Below are 13,753 nucleotides of genomic sequence, written 5' to 3' on the forward strand. Positions count from 1 at the left end.
CAGTGTGAACGCCCCGATATGCGCACATGAACGAAAAATGTGCATAATCCAGTAACCAGAATAAAGTACTGCTATTATATTTTCTGCAAACTGTGGATAAATACGTTTTTTGGACCAGTACAGTTCTAGCAGTCATCTCTTAAATTATTTCACTGCAAAAATCAAGTCTATTTCTAGTCAAAATATCTCATCACACTGAAAATAAGACATAATCCCCTAATGAGTCACTTTTCAGTGAGATATAAGAACTTATTTTTAGACAATAGATCTGGAAAATCTTATTTCAAGAAATCTTACCAAGATAATTTTCACTTGTTGCATTGGCAGATTTTTTTCTTTTTTTTTGCATGAATTAAGCAAAAAAAATCTTTAATTAAGCTATTTTTAACTTTTCTTAAATGATTCATCACCATTTATTCTAATATTATGCTCAGTATTTTGCATTCTTAAGTGAAAATCAGGTATTTTCATTTATTTAATTTACGGATCATGATTGACGTCGACAAAAGCTCAAATTGAAGTTGAATGTAATTCTATCAAAAACAGAAAAAATGGAGGAAAAATTGACTTTTTTAGTAAATCTATCATTTACTGAACATAAAAAAGTGTTTCCATCCACTGTCATTGATCCAACTCCATGGGTTTTACTGGTGAATCAATGTTGTAGAAAATGATGGTGTTTCCATGGTAACTACGGAGCCTCTGAACGTCCAAATGGCTCATATCTGATGACCACGAAAAGACGACAAACTGCATTTTACTGTTATTTTAATGCATTGATAGGATTACTGGATCAACAGGTATTAAATAGTTTTGGTCACCAGTAGATATTTGGGTCTTTATGGGTTAAAGCAGCAAAAAATAACAGATTTTTTACAGTGTGGAATTAAGGATATTGATAGTTCTTGTACCAGTGACTATATAACTATATGAATTAAGCAAAAAGTTCTTCAGTTAAGCAAAAAAATCTGTCAGTGGAACAAGTGAAAATTATCTTGGTAAGATTTCTTTAAATACAGTTTTCAAGATCTATTTTCTAAAAATAAGTTTTTACATCTCACTGAAAAGTTACTCTTTAGGTGATTATGTCTGATTTTAAGTGTGATGAGATATTTTGACTAGAAATGAGAAAAATACACTTGGTAAGATTTAGATTTTTGCAGTGTTTGTCATATTTTACAGTTTGATGATCATTATGGTGAAGTTTTCTTACCAAGTGTATTTTTCTCATTTCTAGTCCAAATATCTCATCACACATAAAATAAGACATAATCACCTAAAGAGTGAGTTTTCAGTGAGATATAAGAACTAATTTTTAGACAATAGATCTTGAAAATCTTATTTTAAGAAATCTTACCAAGATAATTTTCACTTTTTCCATTGGTAGATAGTTATTGATGTAAGAACTGAAATGATTTTGGTGATTATCAAGAAAACCATGTGAAATGGATAGGTATCAGCTCTGAAGTTAAACTACTATGAGTTATTTTTGTTGTTATCATTATATTTGTCCAAACAAATGTACCTTTAGTTATACCAGGCATTAAAATGAACAAGAAATTGATGACAACAAGGGAGGTCTAATATTTTTTTCTGCGACTGTATGTTAATTTGATTTTTAGTACTTTTTGTGATTTTTGTTGCCACTAAGAAATTGTTCATCCCACAGTTATGTGTCTATTTTCACAAAACAAGTATGTAATTAAAGGTTAATTCACTTTACTATCCCCATAGAGAAATTCAAACTCAGCATTTTTCCCATAAAACACACACATAGTGCCTAGCATTAGCAATTAGCTTTAGCACAGAGCACACACATTAGAAGCAGTGAGCTGCAGTGTGGTCACCAACAGGAGCTTAAACCAATATTAACCTGTTTTTAATGGCAGGAAAAATGGGAGGAAACAGAAAAAAATCAGCACAGAAAAGCTGCCAAAATGAATTAAATAATAATAAGTAATAATAATAATATAATCATGCAGAAGCAAAAGTAGCATATACAGTCACGGAAAATAATTTTTGGACCATCAAAAGTCATCAAAAACAATGGTTATGCAATCAAGTACTAACTCCTGAGTGTATCATGTGACTAAAACAGACAGAAAAGAAAACACGGAATGCCTAAAAGCACTGTTTTTGTCAGTACAATGCTATAGATATCGATGTAAGAACTGAAGTGATTTGGGTAATTATCAAGAAAACGTGTTAAATGGATAGATATCAGCTCTGAAATTAAACTACTATGAGCTATTTTTGTTGTTATCATTATATTTATCCAAACAAATGTACCTTTAGTTATACCAGGCATTAAAATGAACAAGAAATTGAAGAAAACAAGGGAGGTCTAATATTTTTTTCTGCGACTGTATGTTAATTTGATTTTTAGTACTTTTTGTGATTTTTGTTGCCACTAAGAAATTGTTCATCCCACAGTTATGTGTCTACTTTCACAAAACAAGTATGTAATTAAAGGTTAATTCACTTTATTATCCCCATAGGGTAATTCTTTCTCTGCATTTTTCCCATAAAACACACACATAGTGCCTAGCATTAGCTTTAGCAATTAGCTTTAGCACAGAGCACACACATTAGAAGCAGTGAGCTGCAGTGTGGTCACCAACAGGAGCTTAAACCTATATTAACCTGTTTTTAATGGCAGGAAAAATGGGAGGAAACAGAAAAAATCAGTACAGAAAGGCTGCCAAAATTAATTGTTTTTGTCAGTACAATGCCATAGATATTGATATAAGAACTGAAGTGATTTTGGTTATTATCAAGAAAACCATGGAAAATGGATAGATATTAGCTCTGAAATTAAACTACTGTGAGCTCTTTTTGTTGTTATCATTATATTTGTCCAAACAAATGTACCTTTAGTTGTACCAGGCATTAAAATGAACAAGAAATTGAAGAAAACAAGGGGTGGTCTAATAATTTGTTAATTTGATTTTTAGTACTTTTTGTGATTTTTGTTGCCACTAAGAAATTGTTCATCCCACAGTTATGTATCTGCTTTCACAAAACAAGTATGTAATTAAAGGTTAATTCACTTTATTATCCCGTAGGGAAATTCAAACTCAGCATTTTACCAATAATGCACACACATAGCATTAGCTATTAGCATTAGCACAGAGCACACACATTAGGAGCATTGAGCTGCAGCGTGGTCAAGGACACCAACAGGAGTTTAAACTGATATTAACCCGTTTTTAATGACAGGAGAAAAGATTAATTCAATAATAATAAGTAATAATAATAATGCAATGATACAGAACAGCAAAAACAAAATTGGCGTATACACTGTTTCCCATAATGTTGGAATAAAATCTATCTACCTCTTCTCATGAAATGATTCGTACAATGTGATTTATTCTTGATAGATAAAGTGTAACTGGGACTCAGCATGTAATCATTTCACCTGGTTGGAAGCTGATTTATATGTCTAAATCAAGGAATAAAAAGAGGAATGTGTGTGAAAACAAAATTATTCCAACTAAAGCTAAAAATGACAAAATCTCAACCTCAAAACCACAACTAAATTTGACCCTAAATAAACAAAACGACCCCATTCAGCTCCTCAGATGGACCAAAAATGCAACTAAAAGAGCCTTAAGATGAATAAAACAGTCAATAAAAGAATAAACAGCGGTGGTAATGCCCCTAAAAAGTGATTTTTGCAGGACACTTTGAGGCTGAAGTTGATGGCTGTGAGGCATATAAATGACCAAACACACATAAATGCGGGCTGATGCACACACTGGGGAGTGCTATCTCCCTGTGTGGCTGCAGGCTGAGGGGTGGGGGTTGGGGGGGGGGGGGGGGGGGGGGGGGGGGGGGGGGGGGGGCAGGGGTCAGTGAGGAGGGATTGGTATCTGTGCTGTCTTTGGAGTGCTGCAGCTCATCAGTTTAGACTTCAGTGCGACTGGCGCCCCCCCCTGACCTAATCCAATCCCTCTCCTCTCCTCTGCCTCCCAGTAATTGCTTCTGTTTGTTTATTAATAGCTCACGTTATCTTCAAAGATCCAGACGTAGAGCTGCCAAGTATTCGCAGCGAGAAGGCAGCGGCGGCGGCGGTGTGTCGGTGGTGGCCGGCGTCCATGCAGTCAGACACCAAAACTTGACAAGAACACTGGGGAGTCCTGTTCTGAAACCCCCCCCCACTCCCCCACCACCCCTCCATCCCTCTCTTTCTGTCTCTCTGTGTGTCTCATGCCACTGCTTTTGCCTCAGGAATATTAATCAGGGTCCGTCTTTGAACCGTAGACAGACACCGAACCCCCCCCCCACCGCCGCCATCCTCACACCCCCACCCCACCCTCACTGGAGTCCCGCCGAGACAGTTGAGCCCCAACCTGAGTGAGATTAGCCTCGCCACCAGGCTGAGAGTTGTGAGACGACCGCCAAAGTAAACTGGCAGCACACGTTGTCAAATAGCGTAGAAAATCTCATTTGAATCGATCTGAGATAGTATTGGGCGTCTGGAGATGGTAAACACTGTTCAGATGTGCTCAGAGACATGAAAAATCAGCAATGTCCAGATGGAAAAATGTTAAAAAGACACCCCTCCTTCTTATTTAACGTGTTTGGAACCAGAGAAGCTTCTTCTGAGGCATTTATTTTGTCTCTTTTTTTTTTTTTTTTTTTTTTTTTTTTTTTCATTTATTTATTTTTCAGCATGACAATTAGACTCAGATTGTAGAGTAATACCATCAAAGCTGGCCAGATTAATTAAATAAAAATAATAATAATAATGCAATTGGAATAATACAGCATTAAATTATAGTTAAAGGAGAAACAAAAACAGTATGTATTTCAATGAGCTACAGACAGTCGCTTTTCCATTGACCCTCAAATTGCACAAATATAACTTGCGCATTAAAATTTGCCTAATGGAAAAACAAAAAATTCGCCAAAAGTCTTGATTAAAAGTTTTTGCGCTGGCAAAAGGTGATTTTTCAGGTGTAGCGCAAATGGTATATCACACAAAACTGCAATGGAAAGACCTTTTTTCGCAACTAGAGTCAGGTGAATTAAAAAAAACAGATGTTGACATATGTTACAATAAGCGAAGAAAAAGAAGAAGAAGGAACATGTCGCGGTATGTGTGGACACACCAGGAAACCCAATCATTTTTTTAATTTAGTACGAGATAGAGGGGTAATATATAATAATAATGAATATATCTGTAAATCAACACCATATTTACGTTCGTCGCCATGTTTATGGAATGACTTCTTGTGTCATCTCGCGATAATAAATAAACAAATCATCGCATTTGTGATTTAATGGAAAAACTGACATTATGAATTTCTGTTTGTTCGACGTTTAGTAAATATCGGTGGAGTTTTGTGCAGATGTCCAGTGGAAAAGCGACTAATGACAGAAGCTCAAATCCCACAATTTAAATCATTTTGGAATAAAATATTTTTGTGATTTATTCTTGACAGATAAAGTGTATCTGGTGCTCAGGTACTCCCACTGTGACAATGTTCAGAGTGCAGAATTTGGACCACAGCTCTCAATACACTGATTTGACACACAACTGAGAAGTCATACAGCACATGTAACATGTAGCTCCGCCCGCTTTTTGTCTTCTTCATTGTCGGAGTTGAACATCCTCAGAAAGACAAGGTCTGACAAGCAACTGTAGGTCATATATCCAGCATCAGATAAAATAATTTTGTGCAAAAACTTGACGAAATAAAGTTACGTTTGTTCAACAAAACATTTTTTTCAGTGTACTTACCATTCTGTGAGGACCACAAATCTCTAAAATGTCAACTTCCTCTGAGCTCTGGAACACAGTCCTGTTTTCAGCTTTGTGACAGTGCATTTTCCATCAAATCCAGGCATTATTTAGCTTAAATGGAGGAGAATTTCAACCTGTCATGAAGGAAAGAATCCTTCGGTTTGTCTTTACTGTTTCCCCTGCAGCTCTTTCTCCTCAGTCCAAAAGACACATGATAAGAACTTGTTTCATGCCGTTACGGAAAAATGAGGCCATTTCACAGAACAGAGCAGCAGAGTCACGACCACTTTGCATCTGGAATCTGAGCAGGAATTGTAATTCCAGCTGTCAGTCATACATTCAACCCGCCTACCTGTGTGAAGACTCCTGTGATGAGTGTGTGCAGTAACACGTAGCTCCGCCCACTTTTTGTCTTCTTCACTGTCGGAGTTGAACATCCTCAGAAAGGCTCCATCACACACCTTCTACGTCTCTCCTCCATTGTCGCTCTCAATGATACTTCTGTGCTGCAGCTCTATTTCCTTCTTGGACAGACACATCGATTGATTTTAACTTAAAAGCTGCATTATATGCTTTTCTTCGTGTGTTTTCCATGATGAGGGTTTGTGCGTGACACTCAAAATGATCATTAGAAGTTAAGCTTAAAACTAGCGTCTTTTTCTTCGCATCACCTCTTCCACCTGTCTGTCTCGCTTTTGCACTTCCTGCTAGAGCACCCCCTGGAGGCCGTTAACCTGTAAAAAATCTATAGATTAGCCGCATGGTTGTATAAACCACAGGGTTCAAAGCATGAGAAAAAAGTAGCAGCTTATACACTGTAAACCTGGATAAGTAGAATTTACTCAAAAAATTTGAGGCAAGTGATTGCACTTAAATGATTTGAGTAATGATCAACTAATCAATTGGTTTAAGTAGGTTCAACTTTAATGCTAAAAGTATTACAGGGTGGGGAAGCAAAATTTACAATGAACATTTAGTTGTTTTTTCTCAGCAGGCACTACGTCAATTGTTTTGAAACCAAACATATATTGATGTCATAATCATACCTAACACTATTATCCATATCTTTTCAGAAACTTTTGCCCATATGAGTAATCAGGAAAGCAAACGTCAAAGAGTGTGTGATTTGCTGAATGCACTCGTCACACCAAAGGAGATTTCAAAAATAGTTGGAGTGTCCATAAAGACTGTTTATAATGGAAAGAAGAGAATGACTATGAGCAAAACTATTACGAGAAAGTCTGGAAGATACTATTAAAGAAGAATGGGAGAAGTTGTCACCCGAATATTTGAGGAACACTTGCGCAAGTTTCAGGAAGCGTGTGAAGGCAGTTATTGAGAAAGAAGGAGGACACATAGAATAAAAACATTTTCTATTATGTACATTTTCTTGTGGCAAATAAATTCTCATGACTTTCAATAAACTAATTGGTCATACACTGTCTTTCAATCCCTGCCTCAAAATATTGTACATTTTGCTTCTCCACCCTGTAAAGTTAAACTATTAAGTAGAAAACACTAAAAGACAAGTTATTTGTACTTTAAATCTGTTGTAAAATCAACCCATTATCCAACCATTCAACTCAGCATTTTAGGTTACACTGACTAATTTTCTCAATTGCAGCCAGATTAATTTATCATTGATTAAACAACTTTTTTAAGATACTCAAACTCTAAATCCCATTCCTGACCAAAATAGTTATGAAATTATTCAGCTTCATATATTGTAGCATGAATGAAAGTCAGCTTATGGTCATTCGCCAGTAAAGGAAGTGCTTTTAATTTGACAAGATATTAAGATTTCCATTGTACAATATTAGTCTTAGATGAACAGGAAGGCTATTATTCTTCCTATGGCTGTGACTCATGGTGCAGCTCTACAAAAATACAAAAACAAACACAAAAAGGCCAATAAACACTGCCATACACACATTAAATCCGAATGAACACTAACACCACAACCCCACTGAACCCCTGCACAGAAAAAGAACACATTTTCAACAACATGCCCAATACCCACAATGCAATGCGAAGATAAAAAAGGTGTGGTCATGACTAAAACTTAGTGATTTAATTCCATTCAACTTAAACTTTTTCGTACTTTCAACTATGTCTACAAATTAGTAGAACATACTTAACATTTTATAGTAACATCATAAAACTTAAACCATTTAAGTGCATTGTAATTAAAGCATTTTAGTAAATACAAATTCCAGGCTTACGGTGTTGTCTGGAAAATACGGTAATATGCTTGAATACAATATTATTCCAACTTTATGGGCAGCAGTTTATTATAATAAGCAAAAAGTAACAAAAGGTTAAACATAAAACACCAACTAATTCTGGCCTGAAATCAGCAAAACAATCACGTCCACCCCCTAGATGGACCAAAAATTAAACTCAAGAGCTGCAAGATCAATAAAACAGTCAATAAAAGAAGAAACAGCAGCTATAATGTTTAAAAAAACAACATAAATAAATGGTCCAAGATGTAATTTTTGCCGGACCACCCCCTCCGCCTTCTTCAACTTGTTTGCTGCTTAGAACCAGAGAAGCTTCTTTTGAGGCTTTTATTATGTCTTTTTTTTTATTTTTTTTATTACACTTTATTTATTTATTTTTTAGCATGACGATGAGACTCCGAGTGTGGAGAAATACCACAGGGACTCAAAGAAAAAAAAAAAAGATGAGAGCAAAGGGTTTCAAACAAGTTGATTACAAATGACAGTTAAGCTGTGGTTCTAAGTCTGCATATCCATTTTCAAATGGGGATTTTACTCCACTCTTTATCTGGTTTTCCGGCTGCTGCAGAATGTTAACGTTCAGTAATCACATCCGACAACAAAACAGCTTGCTAAGAGGGGGGGGGAAACGGGGGGGGGGGGGGGGGGGGGGGGGATCGCAGAGATGTGGCCAGGGTGTGTTGCAGTAGAGAGAAGGAGATTTGAGAGCTTCAGTAGCATTTCACAAAGACACCTTTATACGTTCAGAGCAGTTGGTTGTTAAAGCTAATAAAGATTCAACAGGGTGCATTCTCCGCCGCTGCCAAGTTTGTTTTTTTCCTCGCAAGTGCTTACCACTTTCTTAGATTTTTCCCCGCGATTGAAACGTTAATTCGGTGTAATCATCCAACATCTTCCAACAGTGAAAGAAAACACATGAAAGGTGGGATTTATGGAGCTCAACCTAAATGGCATATAAATGAGTTTACTAAAAGTTGACCTTGAAAGCTCATTCTGCTTTGGAGGAAAATGTTTTAATGCCTGGTACTTAGAGATAATGGGCGGCTTGTTAGTTTTATAACCATAGAGAATAAAAGGATTCTGATATTATCTTAGGAGGGTCTGTCGATTGCAGTGTTCTCGTGTCACAGTGGATTAGGCTGAAGTTCACTGTCATTTTCAGCGGTTTTTGTGAGTGATGACTTTCCTGTGGTTTCTACTGATGATTACCAGGACGTTTTCATAACCCAGCAGTTCCAGTTTCTTCCAAAGTGACAAAGACATGCATCGTATGTGTTAGATCACAGGTGGCTCGGGGGCCAAATCCGGCCCGCCAAAGGGTCCAGTCTGGCCCTTGGGATAAATTTGTGAAATGCAAAAATTACACTGATAATAACTATCCTTTTAGTTCAGGTTCCACTTTCAGACCAATTCAATCTCAAGTGGGCAGGACCAGTAAAATACTATCATAAACTCCAAATTTTTCTCTTTGTAAATGTAAATATTTTCATGTATTTACACTTAAACAAAATAGAATTTCGCAAAAAATGTGAATAACCTGAACAAATATGAACAACTTGAAATGCACTAAGAGAAGAAAGTGTAATTTTAACAATATTCTGCCTGTTACTAAATGTGATGTGTATTTGTAGATCCACTGTGATCTATAAATTATACTTTACATGTGTAAATGATAAACTGAAGCATAATATTGTTAAAATGACATGTATTTTTTCAGTTTGTTCATGTTATTCACATCTTTTGAAAGGATAGTTTGCAGATGTAAACCTTTTCATAATGTAAATTAACTTTTTTTGCTCTAAAACGTAGAGAAAAGTTTGGAGTTGACATTATTTATATATTATTATGTTATTATTTTACTGGTTCAGGCCACTTCAGATCAGATTTAGCTGAATGTGGCCCCTGAACTAAAATGAGTTTGACACCCCTGTGTTAGATAATTCGTTATGTGATAGATCTAATACAGTAAACAGATGTAGTTCTTGGACACTGCGCTATAAAAATCAACTACTCTAAACTACATGTGAACCAACATTGTTTCATTTCAATATTTCTAAATACTTTTTGCAGTATATTTATTCTCACTCATGGTGTTTTTCTGTCATATCTATCTGACATAATGTTTATAGTCAATGTATTCACGCTATAGATTAGTTTAGACATTAGAAGCATGTGTTAGGACTTGGTTTAACTCTTTTTAAAGGGGTCAGATTTTGCTAAACTCACTTTTATTAGTCTTTGGTTCATTTATTTGTGTATTTGGACCATAATAGTTCAAAAAGTTTGAATTTGAACCCTCCAGGTGCTGCAAAGCTATTTTTATATTCATTTCGGCAAAAATCGAGTGAACCTATTTCAGTTCCTGCTTAATTTGTTGCATCTATAACTAGTTACGTCACGACATTTGCACATATAAGGTCAAGACTTCTGACGAACATTTCTCCAAGTACGACATAATTGTTTATCAGCAGCAGCGGTTGTAGTAAAAACTGAAAATATGTCCAAACTTCGAGCTTATTAGCTAAAATGTTTAGTTGTTGATTGAATGGGACAGAGCAGCACAGTCAGCAACCCAGAAAGGGGTGGGACGTGAAGTGGCTCATTTGCATTTAAAGGGCCAGCGCTCAAAACAACCTTTCTGGTGTCATTACTCAGAAATAGGGTTGAAGATGGACCTGTGGAGTTCAATTAATGAAGAATTCAGACCCAAGCAGAGCATTTACAGTTTATGTAGACCATAGGGAAATGTTTGAAAATGCATAATTCTATTTAAAAAAGCAAAATATCACTTCTTTAACCCTGTAAAGCCTGAACCATTAAATCATTGACAGAAAATTCCAGTTCTTTGAAACTGGTGCCTTTATTGATCCATCTTTCAAATATCAATTTCCATGTATGAGTTTCTGTTTTGTATCATATTTGATCCATCAGGTCTCAATGCTCAAATATTATTATTTTTGAACAAACAAAAACATAACACAAACACGTCTAACAAATTGGTAATTCCTTTTCAAAACTGTCAAAGTTCTTCCTCCTTCCTCATTAATGACAGTCTTGTAGTGTCACTGGAAAGGCCTCTGGTGAACGAATTCCTCCCCCCTGGTGGATTATCTGTGTGTTGCATGTATCTAATTGTATACATCAGGTTTTTCAAGAAAAAAAAGTCACACTGATCATGTAGAGGGCTTCAAAACTCATGTATCAAATATGATATGTTTGGCGTTATAGGGTTAAGAAATTTCAGATTGTTGGTTGTTGTTCATATTATTAATATTTTTTGGAATGATACCTTGTAGATGTAAACATTTTTGTTATTTTACTGGTGTGGCCCACTAAAATGCATAATTCCATTTTAAAAAGCAAAATATCACTCCTTTAAAATAAAAGAAGTTAAAGACACAGATAGAGGTATTCAACATCACATCATTAATTATTTTCCACCTCTGCTTGTGTGATGGTTTTATTGTCTAGATCAGGGGTGTCAAACTCATTTTAGTTCAGGGGCCACATTCAGCTAAATGTGATCTGCAGTGGGCTGAACCAGTAAAATAATAACATAATAATATATAAATAATGTCAACTCCAAGCTTTCCTCTATGTTTTAGTGTAAAAAAAAAAAAAAAAAGTAAAATTATATTATGAAAATGTTTACATCTATAAACTATCCTTTCAAAAGATGTGAATAACATGAACAAACTGAAAAAAATAAGTGTAATTTTAACAATATTTTGCCTCAGTTTATCATTTACATATGTACATTATAATTTACAGATCACAGTGGATCTACAAATACACAAAATATTTAGTAGCAGGCTGAATTTTGTTAAAATTGTACTTATTTCTCTTTGGACATTTCAGGTTGTTCATATTTGTTCAGGTTATTCACTTTTTTTGCGAAATTATACTTTGTTTTAGTGTAAACAAATGAAAATATTTACATTTACAAAGAGAAAAATTTGGAGTTTATGATAGTATTTTACTGGTCCTGCCCACTTGAGATTGAATTGGTCTGAATGTGGAACCTGAACTAAAACAATTGTTAATATCTTAGTATAATTTTTGCATTTCACATATTCATCCCAAGGGCCATAGTGGAGCCTTTGGCGGGCCGGATTTGGCCCCCGGGCCGCATGTTTGACACCTGTGGTCTAGACTGTCTGGCACTATACATGTTTTTAGTCACTAATGGCTGTTTTTATGTCTTTGACGGGTATTACTATGTAGTTTTGAGATCAGATTATATGAATGCACCCCATGAAACACACAAATGGATGTTAATTTCTAAATCACTGACCATCCTCATTGGAAATACATGAGTCTTTCCTTTTAAAGTGGAGTGAATTTTTGGATGTTTGGTCCAAAAGCATCTCTAAAGTCAGAACTCAAACCCCCGTGGCTTAATATAATAAACATAGAAACCCACTCAAATGTCCAACGTCTCCTCAGAATGCCGTGGTAATTTCCCGTTTATGACTTCATTTCAATACGAGAGCAGCATTCTGACCCGACTGCACAGTCATTCTTGGCAGGTAAACACGCCGCTTTTTGTGACTCCCGAACTTTTTTTTTCTTCAATTTAGGTGCAGCCGAGTGAAACAGGCATTAAAATACCACGTTGAATAAATACCTGTGTGTACCTGACAAAACGGATTGTGTTGCATGTGGTGCCAGAGCGTGGTTACATGCCATCCTGTGTTGCCATAGTGAGGAGATGTGTGCTTTGTCTTCCTGTTAAATGCCACTGAACGTAAAGTGTATAGCGCGGTTGCCATAGTGAGTCCTTCCAGGCCTCGGCGTGTGATGGACATGCTTTTTGACGGTTCTGTTATCCTGGGGTGTGACATCTATGAATCACCAGTAATCAACAGATGTATTTGTGTGTGAAGAATGGCCCCGGGCCCCGGACTCTCTACTACCTTGTTCCCTCTGACCCTTTTTCTTTTTTTTTTTTTTTTTTTTTTTTTTTTTTGCATTTCTGTGATGCAGCTGATTATTCCTGGTATAAAAACAGCTCACTGCCCGTGGGGTTTTCTATCTCTACGTCTCCCTCTCTTTTCTCTTTCATTCATCTCTCCCCACCACCCCTCCTCCCTACCTCCCTCCTCCTCTCTCCTGCAAACTGAAGGCAACCTTAGTGCCAATTTCATGGCAGGATAGCAAGCAGCGCAGCAGAAATTATCCACTGCAAAATTGATCTAAACAATTGCAAAGTGGAACGGCAAGGAAAAGCAGGAGAATGAAATTGGGAGAGTCTGTTACCTTTTTGAACTTGCTTTATCACTGAGAAGGAATTGTGGTGCATTGCTTACAGGGAATGCCAATAGTTTAACTCATGGTATACATACTTTTCAGCACAATAGAGTCAAAAATATTTACGATTTCTACTTTTGTACCGGCCTTTGTACCTGTTATTCATCGACTCAGGAATTTACTGGAGAAGTATCGGTCATAATGCTAGAAAAAATATCTTATCGCAATAATTTTTCATATCAGACGATATCGATATGTATCACGATATAAATCAAATCACTATGTTTGTCAAGCTTTAAATTTTCTGCTTCTCATAAGTCAGATGTGAAGACATCAGAAGGTTATTTTTGATGTAAATATGATTTATTTTTTGTCAGAGGTTGAACATGACAGATATGCAGAAGAACATTAGACAACTGTTTACAATAAATAAAACTAAACTAAAAGTCTGACCAGCAGTTTTAAAAGAGAACACAAACAAAACAGACCATTCAATTTGTTGGTCAACTCC

The 13,753-nt window shown here is 36.0% G+C and overlaps 1 protein-coding gene across 1 annotated transcript in view; it reads left to right on the top strand.

Annotated features, from left to right (window-relative positions):
• Positions 1 to 13,753, top strand: part of adarb2 (adenosine deaminase RNA specific B2 (inactive)) — a 475,247-nt gene that overhangs the window by 390,857 nt on the left and 70,637 nt on the right. The gene's annotated exons all lie outside the window — the stretch shown is intronic.

The sequence above is a fragment of the Sphaeramia orbicularis genome, chromosome 20, assembly GCF_902148855.1.
Source record: "Sphaeramia orbicularis chromosome 20, fSphaOr1.1, whole genome shotgun sequence".
NCBI lineage: Eukaryota > Metazoa > Chordata > Actinopteri > Kurtiformes > Apogonidae > Sphaeramia > Sphaeramia orbicularis.